The 17,594-nt window shown below is 45.8% G+C and overlaps 1 long non-coding RNA gene across 1 annotated transcript in view; it reads left to right on the top strand.

Annotated features, from left to right (window-relative positions):
• Positions 1–4,175: 4,175 nt before the first annotated feature.
• Positions 4,176–17,594, top strand: part of LOC140212822 (uncharacterized) — a 192,022-nt gene continuing 178,603 nt past the window's right edge. Inside the window, exons 1-2 of the long non-coding RNA XR_011893489.1 lie at positions 4,176–4,542; positions 8,123–8,221. This is a non-coding gene — a long non-coding RNA (uncharacterized lncRNA). The remainder of the gene's footprint in view (positions 4,543–8,122; positions 8,222–17,594) is intronic.

Here is a 17,594-nt window from a genome sequence, read left to right as displayed (position 1 = left end):
GCGAGATAAGAGGGCGAAGGTCTTGAATGTAGTGGTTCACCACCACAACTTATAAGATATCGGAAGTGTTGTGACAAATAGTACGAGTCCGCAATTCACACGTGTTCAAGGCGATAGCCATGCACGGTTGGACAGCCTATACGTGTCGCATGAACTTGTGCCACTATGCACATCGTACGAGGTTAAGCCAGTGTTTTCCAGTGACCACAATCTAGTTATTGCAACCTTTGGTAAAAGAGAAAGCAGAAAGTACTGTAAGTGGGAACTTTGGAAACCTAATGCGAAATTGATGGAGGATCAAAGTTTCGTCAAGGATGTAGATAAGAAGCTAAAGAAGGTACTCGCAGTGCATTCTTTAAGTGCCGGTGTAGAGTGGAAGGATTTTAACCAAGTAGTAAAAATGAAAGCCATCGAAAGAAGTTGCACATTGCGGTATGAAGACAAGCGAAACGAAACACTGCTTCGTTAGTGACTTGAATTTCTTACGGGTATGGGAATGCTCCCAACCAGATACTCCACCAACGAATTAAGATGCATAAAAATTTAGTTGGACAGAATTGATGCAGAAAAGTTTAAGAGCGGCGGTTATTCGTACAGGGGCCGAGAAGCTGTGGGCCGGTGAAACGTCCACAAAATGTGAGTTCTCGAACGAAAAACGATATGATTGCAATAAGGAAATACGGCAAATAAGAAGCGGGAATGACGTTTCGGCGGACGGCAATGTTATGAAACGCGTCGTCGCTGATCATTTCAAAGAATTGCTCGGTCAACCGCGCGCCGTTGTAGGGGGCTTTAAACCAGAATTTCTGTCATTAGTGCCAAAGCTGCTTGAAGAAGAAAGAACGCGTCTGGAACAGCCGATTTTCTTGAAAGAAATAGAGAATGCCGTACATGCACTACCTGTTGGCAAGGCACCCGAGCGTGACGGCCTAAGAGTAGCATTTTATAAAACATTCAAAACAATATAGCCCTGATTATGCTCAAAGTTATCGCCGAATCATATCCGAAAAGACATATACCACGATCCTTCACAACTTCGCACAACGTTCTCGTCACAAAAACTGAGGCACCTGAAAAACGTGAGTTGGTGGGGTCTTATCACCCATAAGCCTTACCAACGTCGACTATAAGATATTTATGTAGGTGTTGGCCAAACGATTGCAGGGTGTGATAATGAGGCTAGTTGGCACGCATCAGACCTGTGGTATAAAGGGTAGAAGCATCGCCACGAACATACACGTAGCTCGAAGTGGGCTACAATGTTGTGATGTGATATATTCGGAGAGCGAGTGGCTATGATTCAACTAGATCTCGCTAAAGCCTTCGACCGTGTTTCCCACGATGTTCTCTTCGCCATATTAGAGCATTCCAACGTAGGAAGCGTAAAACAGACGGTGTCAGGATGGCGTATGCTAAATGCTCAACTCGGGTCATTGTAAACGGGGACCTGACAGACAGAGTGCAAGTGCGGTCTTCTGTGAGGCATGGATGTCCACTGTCGTCCCTGCTATTCGCGGCTTACCTTGAGCCTTTGTGCAAGGACATCCAAAACAATGAATGGATAACTGGCTTCAGGTTACAGTCAACACAGGTGAAAATATTGGCGTATGCCGATGACATCGCCATGTTCTGTTCAAATAGAGATAGTATTTGTGAGGGGGTGGCGGTAGTTGAAACCTTCTGCAAATGAACCGGGGCGCAAATAACCTGGGAGAAGAGTTATGGGTTTTGGCATGATGAATGGGAAGAAACGCCAGACTACGTCGCTCGACTTCGGGGGTCAACCACTGCAACAACGTATCTAGGTGCGCCTCTCGACTCTTATCGCGAACCTGAGCCGTACTGGAATGAACTAGCCGCGAGAGCAAAGGATAAGGCTGAGACGTGGCAAGGGCGCCAGCTGTCAATGTTCTCGCGTGGCACAGTCTGCAACCTATTTCTTACCTCCAAGATATGGTATGTCATGAATGGGCTGTGTGCTTCGCGGATCAACATCCAAAAAATCCACTGCGTCTTCGCCGTTTTCATATGGGCATCGACTTGGGAAAGAACCAGCCGCACAAACTAGTTCTTCCTCGTAAAGAAAGCAGACCTTGAACTCGCACATTTATTTGTGCAACAAGTTGTGTAGCGCTTTATGTACCTTCGCGATCAGAATGACACGTTCCTTCGCACAGTCATGCAAGTTCTTTTATGTCGTCACCTTCCAGGATTTGTTGTAGGCTCGTGTGAAGCAATGCATGGTGCCGTTAAAGGTTACCTGCGAGAAGTCGTGCTTGCGTACAGCATGTTGCATGTGCGGTTTTCTGTGCAGTATCGCACCAATATTACTAGGAAAAAACTGTATAAGGACCTAATTGACACTATGCTTTCTGCACTGATTTACCGTATGTCAAACCGTGTAGACCCAGGAGATGCCCTCAAAAGGGTTAAAAGAATGCCAGTACACCCTTCGGTAAAAACTATTTCTTTAATTTACACACTAATACATTATCAGGTAAAACATGGATGCATAACAAAGGTATTTTTGTCCCGTGGTCCATTAACTGCTTCTTATGCAAGACACCTGAAACGATAGAGCATGAGTTTCTAGATTGCTGGGATCCCATCTTTTTCTGGGATGTGCTACAAAGGACGTTAAAGAAAGAGTTACCTTTACATCCACATGGAATAAGATTCTTACAGTGAGAAACAGAGGGTTTTCCCTATGACGCTATAATGCTCCTGGGCCTCCACAGTTTGTGGAAAGCTGGAATGCAGTTCAACAATGCTGATATCAATTGGCGACCTACACGCAATCATTTCATTGAAGCTGTAGTACGGTTCAGGGATGTCCATCGGGCATTCCCTGAACATCCAACATGGATTGACATGCTAGATAAACTGGCAACATTTACAGCTGAAGTTCTTTATGATTCTTTCAAAACTGACCGGTCTTAATATTTTGTTCCTTAAAAATGGATTCAAAAAGTGTTGCGATTTTCTGATTTAATCGCTCTGTTTGTTTTAAGGATTTTCCAGACACAACCTGGAGCGTCCATGCATCAGCGCAGAAGAAATTGCCACAGGACGTGGTTGCTGTGGAAAAATAGTCGCCTGCAGAGTAACCGACATCATGAAGGGCAAGAAGAAGCATTTGTAGTTGTTTCGATGTCAACAATATATTTGTACATATGCCTCAATCATCCACTCTACTTATCATTCTATGGGTTTTGCCACATTGGGGAACCTCTACGTGAAGAAGGACTAATTCCAATAGCCAATTACCAATAGGTGTCCAAGATCCATTAGCCAAATACAGAAGCAATACATAACCAGTAGGCAAATAAAGCTCCCATAGAGAAATGCACAACCAAATAAACCAATATAGTTCAAATATGCAAATGCAAAACCAATAGACAAATAGGTGTCAACCCATTAGGCTATTGGTTTTTCAATTAGTAATTTCACTGTGATAGTGCTCCGCCATCTAAAACTGCTGTTAAAAGTCTATACGTGCATTATGATGAGCAAGGTCCATGGTTTTTGCAGCAGACTGCTCTCTATGCGACAAGTAAAATGAACATCTCTAATTGCATTTAATCCATTGTGACTAGCATAAATATGCCGCAAAAGATATTTTATACCTGCGGAAGCGCTAAGTAGTTCGATGTTCTTTGCGAAAAGCCACATTTCGCTTGTAACGGGCAGTCTAAGCACGGATGACACAACGTGAATATGAAGGAACTGTTATTACGATCCGCATCAGCTCTCGTTGTTAGTGAAAACGAATTTTAATTAGTGACACAGTGTATCAATGCACCAGGAAGAAAATCGCTTTGCCTATAAGAGTGTAGGTAGTACCTGCAAGCATAGAGTTTCATACAATAATTATTATTGTATGAAACTCTATGCGTGTAAGTACAGTGCGCGAAGCGTTAAAGAATAGGCCTGAAAGATAGATGACGATTTTCGTTCAGAGACAAGATAAGCATACAAGCTCCACAAAAATACTCTTCGCGCATATTATGTATAGCCTCAGAGATTTAACAATGCAGTACTTAAGCTCGGAGGCTAAAAGGGCGCACATAACCTTCTTAAAGCGTACTTCTTCACTATCGTGCCTTGTATGGTATATCATATATACAGGTGTTCTGTGGTATATCCTCCCATCCTCCTACTACATTTTTTGCGAAATGGCGCGGTGCCTTGTGTAGGCGTCAGCGTGGTATGGTTGTGGTGAAAACTATTGTACGGCCCCGCGCCTTTGTTTTGCTGACATCATTCAGAAAGGTCACGCTTTGACTTATTTCCAAAAAGTGCATAGTTACGAGATCTGCTTTCTCGTGACACTTTACTCCGCGTGAAGGGACACCGCTTAGTTTACACGTGTGCGCATCACAATATAAATGAATCAAAACAAACTTGGACGCACTGCTTGGAGAAATGGCTGTTGTCCACAGCGAAGCATACTCAAATGATGGACGTTAACCATCGCCCACATGGAGCAGCGCCTTCGCGTTGCGAGCATTTGGAGGTCTTTTATTTCTGGCGCAAGAGCGGGTAAGTAGTTTTTCCCAGATGAAGCAAGTGCAATTATGACCGGGAGTCTTTCTTGCTTGCTTGTCACGCGTTCTTGGTCTCGGGTCACTCTGTACATTTGTTGTGCATGCTGTGTGCAAGCAGCGCTTTGTTTACGTTGTACTCGCTCTTGGAGACTTATTTCACGAGCTCTGTGAAGAAGGTAGTCCTCGCTGCGTTATCTAGACGTTTCAGTCAGCTTTCTTGTTGAGATAGCTGGCTGTCTAGAGCAGTCACGCTGGATGCTTGCTATAGCGCGTGGTATCTCGTGTGCGTTGCTTGTGCTTGTGGCATTGACGGCGTGTGATTAACAGCTGATCCATTTTTCACTCTGGAATACGTTTCCCGCAGCTGTTCGCTCGTTTTATCCGTATTGTGCCATGTTTACCCGGATGCTAGGTATAGTGGCAGTAAAACATCTAAATCCATCTTCCTTGGAGCTTTCCTTTTGTTTTTTTCATCTTTGAGAAAGTCTGTACGGCAAAACTGCATGAACTGAGTGTTACAGAATGCATACTGTAGGGCCCTGAGCCCCCCAATACTTGTGTATATTATGCTACGCACAATGTGCTTGTTTGACAGATCAGAGCAGTTCACTAAGTGGAGTTAGCATACACAGTTCGTACTTATACAGAGAAAATTAATATTTTGGTCACAAAACATAACGCATGCACTCGGAAAAACCATTCAGGAATCTACACTGAAATTATGGTTGATGCACACCAACTTCTAATAATTGTCATCATTTTCTTTTTCCTTTAATCCAGCAGAGGTTGAGAGCTGATTCATGAAATACGGTTGGTACATAGCAGCTTCGCGTATTTGTACAAGAGAGCCTAAACAAAAACAGTTTGACATAGCACTCAGTTTTCCGTAGTAATGTCCTTGGTCACCAGTCAGTTTTCGATGGTGAGCTATTCAAAATTTCTAGTACCTAATATCACCAGCCAAGAATTGCGAAACTATCGATGCTATTGATAATCAATTTAGTAATAGGTGTGCATCATTAATTCCCCGTCCTCGTGGAAGCATTAGTGCAGGGCTAAGGCAGGTGTTTCCAGGCCAGTTTCACACAAGCAAGAAGTGGCACCAAAGTCGACACTGAGTCGTACTTGCTGCACACTCATTTCACAAGTGTAAGACAAAGTGTTAGTGAGTAGGAACGGGAGCAAAAGCCAGCACATTTGACTTCATGGGAGTAGGAACAGGGGTGCCAGTTACGCAAGTACAAACAGTAGTCGGTAATGGGGATTTCTTAGTGGACAGTAGTGCTAATGTAGAGGGGTGTTGGCAAGTGAGAGTGGATGTGAGCGTGGGAAGGGCGAATGGAGTTGACTATGAATGCAAGTGAGTGCTGGTATGAGTGGGCTCAAGTAAGAACTTAATGGTGCCAGCATTTGTTAGTGAGTATGTAGCCATTGAAAATTTAGTGACTGAGTATGAGTGAATATCTGCTTATTGTACTAATCTAAAACCACACTAAACCGACAAACTAGTTCATAAATTCAAGGGTGAATGAATGAACCTACAGTGCTGCTTACTAAGTTTCCATGCTGTGCACGAGGGAATTAAATGCTGGGGTATTATGTGCCAAAACCACGATTTAATTATGAGGCATGCCATGGTGGGGGACTCTGGATTAATTTTGACCACCAGGGCATCTTTAGCATGATACGGCCGTTTTTGCATTTCACCTCTGTCAATGTGTGGCCATTGTGGTGAGGATTTGACCCCCCCAACTTCATGCTTAGCAGTGCAACACTATAGCCACGAAGCCATCGCAGCAGGGGGGCACAAGGGCAGCACAGCTTGTCTGGTGGGCGGCAGCATGCACCCAACGTGTGTGTGTGGTTGCTGTTAAATATGCGAAATGCAGATACTACGCACATTATGTGCATCATGTTACGAGGAAGTTTGTGTTTTGCAGTTGGTAACTCTATACTCTCCAACACTTCCGAAATTCTCATAAAATGTACTAATTTCTGCTCATTCTATGGTTTAATGATAAGCCAGGCTTTGCGAAAAATAAATTCTGTCCACGAGAAAGTCTTAAAGAGGTTGAAAGGATGGTGGGACGTGCAAGGTCAAAGAAAAAAAAGAAATGTCTGCAAGGAAGAAATTGTGATGGTACTTGTGCTTCTTGTGGCAGTGCAAGACACCATATTGCAGTGGGGCGCTTGCTTTGAGCAAGTTTATTCTAAAGCAGTGAAAATCTGCTACATTGTGTAGTTGAAAAAGTTGCTGTTTGCTTCTCATTCGCTGCTCTTCCAGGTTCACTGTGGCTTGTGTGCTGTGCATAGAGGTAAAGAATCGTTAATAAAGTGCAGATCTATTCTAGAATAAATGTGTGCTCAGTGCAAGCATAAAAGCGTGCATGGAATTCCCCCTCCCTTTTGTACCCACGGGAGTTTTATTAATGTTAATTTTCACCGGTTGGCAGGTGTGTAATTCTAAAATTACCCTATCTGTACTTCCATCAGTAATTGAAAAGTTCACTACTAAGCATTTGTTAACAATATTATTGGCAATTGTCACATAACTGCTGTAGTGGCTCTGTGGCTATGGCAGTGTCCTGCATGGCAGAAAGTAGCGGGTTTGATTTCTGGCCGCTGTGGCCACATTTCTTGGAGGCGAAATGCAAACATGCTTGTGGTACTTAGATTTAAGTACATGTTAAAGTATCCCAGGAGCTCAGTGTTAACCTGGAGTCCTCCACTGCGGGGTCTCTCATATAGCCCCAGTGCTGCTTAGGAGCACTCGACTACAGAATTCATTTCGCTACATATTTACTAGTTAATGGCTCTGTTCTCTGTAAAATTATGTGATGAAACAGGTGCTACCAAGATATCCTCACTGCAACAAATGTACGCCTTCAAGCACATCAGTCTTTTAACGAAGCACTTAGCTTTGTAGAAGTGTTCGGTTATTTGCTATCATTGTTTAGAGTTCCAGTTGCAATTTTTATTGTCACACCTTCTATGTGGCCACTGCTATTAATTTTAATTGACGTAGTAGTTCTGCGGAAACCCGCAAGGTGGAGAGAATTAATAAAGGGAAAATCAGACATACACCCGTTCGTAGCAATTGCTACAAAGGAAACCCATACGGGTTCCTCGAAAGAAAAGCTTGAGTTGAAGAAAAATTCGTCCGGGTCCGGGAGTTGAAGAAAAATTCGTCCGGGTCCGGGACCTTTGGTTGGGTTGGGTTTCTTTTGTAGCAATTGCTACAAACGGGTGGATGTCTGATTTTCCCTTTATTAATTGCTATTAATTTTAGTAGGGAAGAATGACAATTCTCGCTCTTATTTAGCATTTTTTAAAAATTTTGAGACAGTTGTTTCACATAAAGCGCTCTAAAGGGCTTTCGGGCTGCTCCTCTGAAGGGACTTGCATGCTTATGCAGTCAGCACTCGGCTGTATGGGCTGCAGGTGCGGCTGAACACTGTCTTATGGAAAACACTGGCTTTGTTCATGTAGGGTTAGCATTATCACTTACAAGTGAACTGAACTGTCCACACCAGAACGTTAGCGCCGCATTGCAACTATGTTTCTTTTCTCCTTAGGTGCACAAAGGAATGATTTGTTGCAGCATCTATTGGAACAGCATTGCATCGTGAAAGATATTCATGACATCCTAAAGGTACCTCTGGTCATGGCTTCAGGTAAGTGATGCGCAGCTTCAATGCTTAAACCACGTCATTCGACTAGGAGAACAAGAGATGACCGTTTTCTACAGGCGCCCATCAGTTGCGTGTAATTTTGCTCGGGGGCTGACCGTGTTTTGCTCGTGTTCCACAGACCCTTATAGGGTCTGTGGAACAGGTGTTCTAATCGGTAAAACCAGTACTTTTGGTGTGGCATATTTTTGTGGTTTTTTCTGTGCATTGAATGAAAGGTAAGCACAAAGCGGGTGTTTCATCATTATTAGCATTGAGGAAGGAAGTCTCATTTGGCCTGTATACATGTCGCAAAAAAATGCACAATGATTATCACTGTTCCCGTTTTTTGCCTGCATTGTGTAAGTTGTGTACACGCCATCATCTCTGCTTAATGCTCACATGTTTCATATCTGTGTGCACGTCTTTCAACATGACTCTTCTACCATCTCCTTCAGTCTTGTAGCGGTTAATGAAAGTTAGTCTTTCAGACTTGCTACCATCTTCACCAAAATTTCTGTACGCTTGCAGCAGTGTTGGCAAATAAAAGTTTTAAAATCATCTATGTCAAAACCCAGGAGTTTGCAAATCAAAGCCGCTAAATCCAGTTAAATTCTGAAGGCAGTCGGAAACACACTACATATGCCAGTTGTGCTTCTACTTCTACTTAATAATTGAAACTCAAAAATTGAAAATGGACTGTGAGATTTTGTATGAATTCTCAGGAGCTTGCGTTACCAGAAGCTCTCATAAATACAACCTGGATAAGATAACAGCTTATATTGTGATCAAATATTCACTTGAATTACATTTTGAAAATATCTTAAATGGTTGACTACTGCATTGCTGCATGCAACTTCAACTTCAGCTTTCTTATCTCCCGACTAACAGCCACAACGTACTTGGCAATTTCTCCGTTCCTTCCTTGCACCTCCGGCACTGTGAATACAACGATCTGGACTTGCTGGGCTATCGCCCTTCAATCGTCAACTCCCTCTACTGATCTTTCCACTACTTTTGTGGCTTCACCATTCAGGACATCATTTAGCCCCGCCGCTACCACTACCAAATTGCGCTCTGCAACATTCTTAGAAAGTTCGCTTTTTGTCTCTCTCAGTACTGCGACCATTGTCCTGCCTCGGAACGCCCCGACTGCTACCTGTTTATCACCCTTTACACGCTCCGTTATAGTTCTTTTGCACCTACTCATATTTGAGTCGCCACCGATAAGCACTAGGGTATTCCCTTCCTCCCTCCTAACTTTCAGATCATTTCCTCCCTCCTGACTTTCTTATCATTGACTGTGACCTCATTCCTTGGGGTTAGCTTGTTCCCCTCCTCTCCATCGCCTCCTGACTTCCCAGTTGCCACGTGTGTGTAGCTATTCCTGTCTGAACCTGCCTGACCTTCTTTCCTATTGCTGTCCATGCCAGTGCAGGCCCCATCCACGTGGCTGGCGCTGGAAAGTCCGCCAATGTGACTTCGCATGGCGGTGTCAGTCATTTTTTTCGTCCAATTCACTAAGCTGCTCTTGGAGTTTGCGCTTCTCAGTCCTCTCTACCTGTAGCTCCTTTTCTAGAGCATCCATACATAATGCTAGGCTGGTTGCTTTGTCAGCCCTGTCCAGGCGTGCACTTAATACGCAGCATTTGCACATAAAATCCGCGCCTTCGGCCTCCTCTACAGATTCGAACTGTGTTTCCTTCCAATTCAACGACGCCTCACACCACTTGCATTTAACCTTCAGTTGCTCGACCATCTTAGCAGCACTCTATTATCGCTACCACAAAAGCTAGGAAAAAAGCCACTTGCAACCACGTGCTCAAATAAAATTCTGCCTACTGCAAAAAGCTGATCATCTAGAAAAGAAATACTAACTACCTGTCTAAACTAGTGAACTCACGAATGAGCCCTGCAAATCTATAGCTGCCGGACGGAAAAGACCCTGCCGTTAGGTCACTGACCTGCTCTTTCACAAGCACTTCACCTGACTAGCCTAGATCTAAAAACTAGCCTAAATCTAAATTCTCAAAATATGAAAGGAAGGAACTCATCTATTTGTTGTAGTCACGGTGCTCTCGCAGTCATCCGTCCGTTCGGTCCCGGTCACCACGCATAATCCAAAGAACACCGAAACAAGTGTTCGCACTACACAACTGTCAACTGCCAACTTCAGAGAGGCTGTAGCGTCCTCTCTTGACTAGATTCGGTATCAGCCTGGGTGCGTGACGCCCAGCAACATTGGACGGACGACATCTCGGGCCCTAAAGGGCTCCGCATTTTAAGACATGCAACAGCACCCCATGATGACGGCATGTTATCCCACGGGAAATCTGTGATAGCAGTGGTGGCATGGCCCAGCACCCCCTGTAGCGGCGCGCCGAGGGACCCTGTGTAGCAAGGGAAATGGGCTGTGCTTTTCACACCTCCCCATTCTAGCCACCCTAATCATATCCAGGAAGGTGGTCACATGCGCGGTGTGTGATTCAATGCCACATGCGGTGGATAGAACCATATCTTGCGCTTACGGCAATCTGTAATGTCCAAAAAAAAGAAGAAATGACTGAAAAAAAAAACAAAATCTGAACTTTCAGTTCACTGCAACTTTTATTAGCCGAGCAATATGGCAATATGAATTGCATAACCAGGTAGCCCCATCTTTCAGCAATAAGTTTGACATATATATGGCCACTGTGCAAAAATAACGCTGATATTTCTTGCATCATGCATGGTCATTGAAAGCAACTCGAGAAAGCTTGTGCCACCCAATTCACATTTCTATTTTAGGTCCTTGTTAAATTTGAGGCAAACAAATGGTATCTCTGTGCAAATAAAGTTGCACAGAGTTCTTGGCCACAACAAAATATCTGGATCCCGAGTGGTGGCAGCCACATTTCGATGGAGGCAAAAGGCGAAAAAGTTCAGGTACTTGTCTTGTAGTGCACCCCAGGTGATCAAGATTAAACGAGCATCATATCATGGTTTTGACACGTAAACTGCCTGGATTTGAATGAACAAAAACTATCTTTTGCACGCTCTCACACTTGTGCATCCAGCACAGCTCACCCCTAGACCTATAGTAGCCCAGGACTGTAGGCTGTCTGTTGCTGGCTTGTGCCTCTTTGCAAGCTTGCTTGTCACAGCATTTCTGTTCGTGTGATCCTTGTTGGACATGTGAAGTCTCTGACAGTCCTTTTTAGGCTTCGGTGCACCATACAGCTGCCTGCACTGTAGCCCAGCTTCTTGGCCAATGCAGTGTTGCTTCTCATCAGACCTGGTTGAATTGGCTGACGACTTCAGCCACTGCTTCTTTGAACACTGTGCAGTGAGGCATGCTTAGTACTTGGGGGCTTGATCCCAGATCACGGAATGCAGGCTCTCGCTGGCATTTGCTGCATTGCTCCAAGAGGGCTTCCTCACTCAGCCGCTTGAAGACTGGCTCCATAGCTTTGCACACAAAGTTGGACAGGCTGCTTTTATGTGCTGAGGGTTCCTCACCCTTTGCCACAGCCTGGTTATAGATGCACCAGGATTCTAGCCCTTAGGGGCAAAGGCCATGCTTGAGGGGCCTCATCAATTGATGACATATGGCACATGGTAGCCTCAACTGCCCTTCTCATGTCTGGCACATTATTCTTGTGACTCCTCAGTGCCCAGCCATAGTAATTTGTATTTTTCTTAATCGTGCCCTGGGTGAGCCTTCCCTTTCCTGCAAGTGGCTCACCTTGGGCCTTCTTATTGTGAACCGGCCCATGCAAGGCTGCTCCTGTGTGCTTGTGCACTTGATTGATGCAGTCTTTCTTGTCTAGCTTGATGAAGCGTACACAGCTTTCTCGGTCAAGGCATGGAATTTCCTGCTGTCACCATCAGAGAGCATTGTTGTGTAACTTAGCTTGCACTTGTTGAGGGATCTCTGGAACATAAGCAAGGCAACTTGCACCTCCATTTGCCCGGCATTGCATTCAGTGTTTTTCTGGCACTCTGGAACCTGTTTAGCGTTCCAAGCCACATAGTCTTGGTCATTCAATTTTGGACCATGTGAGCAGCCCAAGCAAAAGTTGAACAACACGCTGTGTTCCATGACAAGCCCACTGTGCATCTCAATGATGTACCCAATAGCAACATGTGAACTGTGGCCACGTGTCAACCAGGTTTCATCATAAATCACATAGATGTTCCCTGGTTGGTTTCTCAAGTCATTGTAAAGCTCCTTGATGATTTGGGCCACACTTTTGGCTTCACAACCTTTTGCAGTACAGCACAAGCTTGGCACAGAGGTCGTACTCCTTGGCAGGGTTCTTCAAAAGCATCACTGCCTTCTTGCCACACCCGGGACTGCATGAGTCCAAGAAACTCTTGCACCACGGATAAAGCCGTGATTGCAAATTCAGTTCCGCTGTCTTTAACATCCTCTTTCGTGTCAATGCCCAGCTGCTTGAATTTTCGTTCCATTGCAGACTGCGACGCCAGGTGCGATTTCATGTTACTGGTGATCACTACGCACTTGTTTTCTTCATTTGTGAAGAAAACTCTCTCTACATGGTCTATAGGTTCCACACCACATCTAACAATGGTTCGCACGTGCAGGCAGAAATGTATTCCCAGACATTACCTAGCCCTTTCTGCTACCAACTGTGGTCAGCGACATTCCAGACACAGAATGTGACACACTGTGTGCCTGTCCCTCTCTCCCTAAACGTCCTTACTGACTGAAAAATAAGCCAGTGGCATGTAATACAAAGAAAAGGTCCCTCATATCAGCAAGCATCCGACATGTTGAGAACGGCTTATCTCCAGACTCAGTTTCCACTTTTAAACATACAAGTTAAAGAAATGTGAACTTTAAAAACATGGCAAAACGAAAATAGCTGGCTGTATACACTAATAGCTTAACTACAATAACTCATGAAAAAAAAAGGAAATTGTGTACAAATGATTAACTCGGAGCATGGACTATACAATAACACTGTCCTAAATGACTGCTAGAATAAAATCAATGTCTACTGCATGACTGCATCTACTGCATGCTGCCCCCTGTGTCCAGCTCCATGAAAATGGGGTGCCCGCAGATTTCGACGGTCAGCATGTACGGCAGCACAGACGACGGTACTAAGCTTGTGTGCCACATGTCGAAAATCGGCGGGTTCTCGGCCACGACATGGAGCCTGGCCGCGGAAGAACTTGAGCCTGCTGCCGCACGCCCCCACTGCATACCCTTGCGACGGCTACCCTGGCCGCGGGCTTGTGTGGTACATGGGCTTGAATCAGGCTGCTGCTTGCTGTTAGTCCTCCTCCTTCGGCATACACGTGCCAGGTGCCCAGTTTTCCCGCACGTGAAGCATTGTGCTTGCGAGAACTGGCACTGTGAGGGGGAGTGTGCACCATCCTAGTGACTGCAGGTACTGCCCTTGGTCGCCAACTTGTTGACCACCGCTTCCGTTGACAGTGAGCCAGTCACATGTGCAATCTTGCCAGTGTCCTTGACGGCAGCCATCGCCAGCCCTGCCTTCGTGGTGTCGTCGGGCGAGGGGTCTGGTAGCTCCAGGAGTCGCGTCTGCATGGCGGGGTTGTTCATGCCGCAGACGAAATGTCCAGGTGCAGTGAGCCCAGCTGGTCGCCGAAGGCGCAGGCACTTACCAATTCTCATGGCGCAGCGACGACCAGCCCAGGCCTTCCAGGCGGTTCCGGTTGTTGAAGCGGAAATGCTCCATTAGTGTGGACGATGCCGAGCTGAAATGCAAGCGCAGTATGGTGAGCAGCTCACTCAGCGTCTTAACATGCAGTGTGGCTGGCTTGAGAAAGTCGAGCAGGAGACTGAAGACGTGGGTTCCGCAGCTGGCCAGGAAAATATCCTGCTGTTTTGCCTCAGATGTGTCGTTTGCCCTGAAGAACACGTGGACTTGCTCCTGGTAGACTGGCTAAGCGGACCCATCTCTCTCAAACGGCTCGAGCCTTCTGCACAGAGGCATGGCTGCAGCATCGGGGAGTGTTGTTTCTCTGCTCGCGGCATGGGTCGATACGTGGGTACTCGTCACCAGCGTTGCGAACTGCCCAGGGTCATGTATGACGGAAGGCTCAAGGCACTCTCCATTAGACAGACGCTCTGCAGCGTGGTGGTGACGAACGATGACTGATCGCCGAGCACAAGTCCTCGTTGGTGTTTATTTGGTGCTGTGACCAACATTGTCCACCCCTAGCTGGCAGGCCACTGAGCCTGGCGGGCTGACGAAGATTATGCCTGAGGGGGTGTCACATGCTTGTTATACTATATTCTAAACCGCTAAAGCAAGCAGAAAACATCAGCCATTGTAGTCTCCTCGTTTGCAGTGGCACCCTCAGTGGCAGCTACTGTCCCTATAGCAGAGTTGACCTGAACTTTCGTGACCAATAGAAAAGCACATTATCATAAGCTCTGCCTCAGGTGACGAACACATCAGTGTCCATAGCCACGCAACTTCACATGTGGAATGTTTTGATCTACACTCTGCTGCAGCACATGGTGCCGCTTTCTTTGCTTGCTTTGAGGAAGGGCCCCTCAGTGGTCATTCCGCTGGTACTCATTTGGAGCCTCTTGTCACTCCTGGACACTGTCTGGAACTCCTGGACACTGTCTGTGGGCTATACTTTAATATGACGCCCGTGCCTTAACTCAAGGCCTAGAGCAGCATCCATAGCAATCATTGCCCCGACACCATGCTTGTGCTCTTGCAGTCTTTTTAGGCATTTAGTGGCACTGAGCAGGTGCCTTCTGTACGTTTCGTTGCCTTTGTCCTCGGCTCGAATCCGCTGCATCTGCTCAAAGAGAGCTTCAATATTGTTGCCCACATCCTGTAACAATCATCACTTTATAAAACATTATAGCAAAAATTAGGTTTTCAGTAAATAAAAAGAGTATCTCCTAAAGAAGGGTCCTTCAGTATATACAGTGAAACTTCGTTGAACCGTAGTTGGCCAGAGCTCGGAGAAACTACGTACTAAACGGTAGTACTGCTTAACCAAAATAGCATGAGATCACCCACTTACCTGTCAAAAACGGAACTCAGAGAGAGTGCGATGAAAGGGGAAAAAAACATGCAGTATTTATTCACTTCATGCGAAAAAGTGTCCTTTTCTTTTGATGTCATTGCGGCCTAACAGTGATGACTGTGACCTCAAGCTTACTGAAACTGCGAACCAGCTTTTCAGCCAGCCCCTCTTGCAAACACTCACATGGCAGATTCCTCGTTGGCGTTACATATTCCCCGTGCACAGGCCCGGTAACGCTGCATATGTCGCAGGGCATCTTTTTCATTGCGGGGTGCTGTTCTCGTCAAGACAATTGCATTCATGAGGCTGACGTAACGCATAGCTCTTGCTACTGTCCGGTCTGAGTCGCACGTGCTGTCACTTTCCGTGTCGCTAGGTGACACTACAGCAACAACAGAGGCAACAATGGCAAAAAGTCTAACCTTGTAGCCGATATCTCTTCGCAGTCGAAGCAGCGCTGCTGAGGAACTGCTTTGCATTCCAAATGCCACACACCGTAGTCAACAGTAGATCCCTGTCATGTGCCAGCGCCGACATCTTCTTGTCACGTCCGATAGCACGAACAATGTCTAATTTTTCTTCTATGTTGAGCACCCAGCGTCTTTTTACTCCGAGCTTCGGTATGACGACATTCCTTGTTTGCACGACGCCGAAATGATGTGGCTTCATGCACAAATGCACGGGGCGCTTGGAGGTCGTTGGATCCATGGTTCCGATCTCTGAGGCTTGTTGTTCTGCTGGGCCACGGCTGGTCTCGACGCACGCGCTCTCTCCTCTTATGGCCTGTGCAAAAGGGGCTGCTGCTACCTACCGCCGCAACTCTCCGGGGGTGCTGCGAGCCAACCCTCTCCGGTCGAGGGCAGCCGCAGAACTTCGCAAGAGCATCACGGCGCGTGCAGCGCCCGCTGGTTCAGGCACCTTGCACGGGTTTCTGAACTGCCGCTCCCAGTGTTGAACAAGAACTTGAGAACCGTATCTCCTGCAGTCAACACTATAAGCATGCTAAGCCGGAAACTAGTAGATGGAGCTGAAAGCATTAAAGTTAGCATGCAGAAGTGATAGTGTTATAGCATTAGCATGCACGGGTGGATCATTTGTGACTGCCAGGTGTAACAGTAAAGCAAGATACTTTAGTAAGAAACGAGGGTTAGAAACATTTATTTTAATCTTAAAGGCCAGCACAGACTTTGGCAGTACTTGAAAATGTATTATAACATTAATAACATTTGCAACTCCAAAACATTCAAATTCGTCTGCTGAATCTGTTCTCATTGCGGAAAACACACAAGGTGTGACAGATGCTTTTCCCATTGAAACTGTGACAACCATGCACATACTTAAGAAAACTGAAAGCAGTAACAGGCACTGCTTGTAATAAACTGTACAACATTCTCGTGCGACTCACAGTTCCGAGGCATGTCGTTCACAGCCTGAAACGTTTCCGCGTTGGTTTATGGATGAAACCAGATGGCATGTCATTTTGGTCCGTTAATTTCTTTGCATAGTTGACAAGAAGAATTTGGAGAAACTTTTCTGATGATCAGATGTGCTAAGTGTTTGTTGTGACTCCTGTCAACACCTTCCGGGCAGCATAGGAGGGGTGCGTCTTCTAGATGCGGCTCAACGATTAGCATCAAGGCTCCTAGATTCTTTGAACTTAGAAGTTCCTTGACTGCCTTTTCAAAAAAAAATTTGAAACCCTTTCCAGGAGAGCAAGAAACTCCGGCTTTGGATAGTGGAGTTCGCCTTCTTTTTGTGCACGCAGAAGATTGTACAGAGGTGTGCTTGTCTTGTTCATTGTCACAAGCATGACGCAAGCGTTACACCCAAGATCACTGATCAGCTTGGCAATATAGCCACCTACATATACCAAGCCTGAGTATGCAACAGACGGAGGCGGAGCTGGTGGATGTGCTCGCAGACCTTTCAGTTCTTGAACTAGATCTTCAGAAGCAGAAGTGGCCGTTCCTTCAGCGTCGTCACCTGCATGGTAGCTTCTTTCGATTGCAGTGCTTTTTCTTTTACAATGTGATCCAAACCTGTGGAAACGGCTCTTGCGTCTAGCACGTCGTTACCTCCGCACATAAACTGCAGTTTTCCGAATGATGCTTCGATAGGATTACTGTTGAATTTCCTAGTCAAAACGTAGCTGAGCCCTCTTCTCAGCAGAAATTGGGTTACTTCCACTGTTTACTTTGTGCAGAAAAATAGGGCACTGTGTGTTTCCTCTTTGAAGCTCCCAACGCCACTTGTGATGAAACAGTCTTGAATCGTCTTCACGTAGTTGCAAAATTCATTTTGCAGCCGCAGGAGTCGGTCATCATTTTCTCTGGAGATGGGCATTTTGCAATCG

This window comes from Dermacentor andersoni, chromosome 3, assembly GCF_023375885.2.
Source record: "Dermacentor andersoni chromosome 3, qqDerAnde1_hic_scaffold, whole genome shotgun sequence".
NCBI classification, from domain to species: Eukaryota; Metazoa; Arthropoda; class Arachnida; order Ixodida; family Ixodidae; genus Dermacentor; species Dermacentor andersoni.
This window is presented reverse-complemented; position numbering and strand designations above follow the sequence as displayed.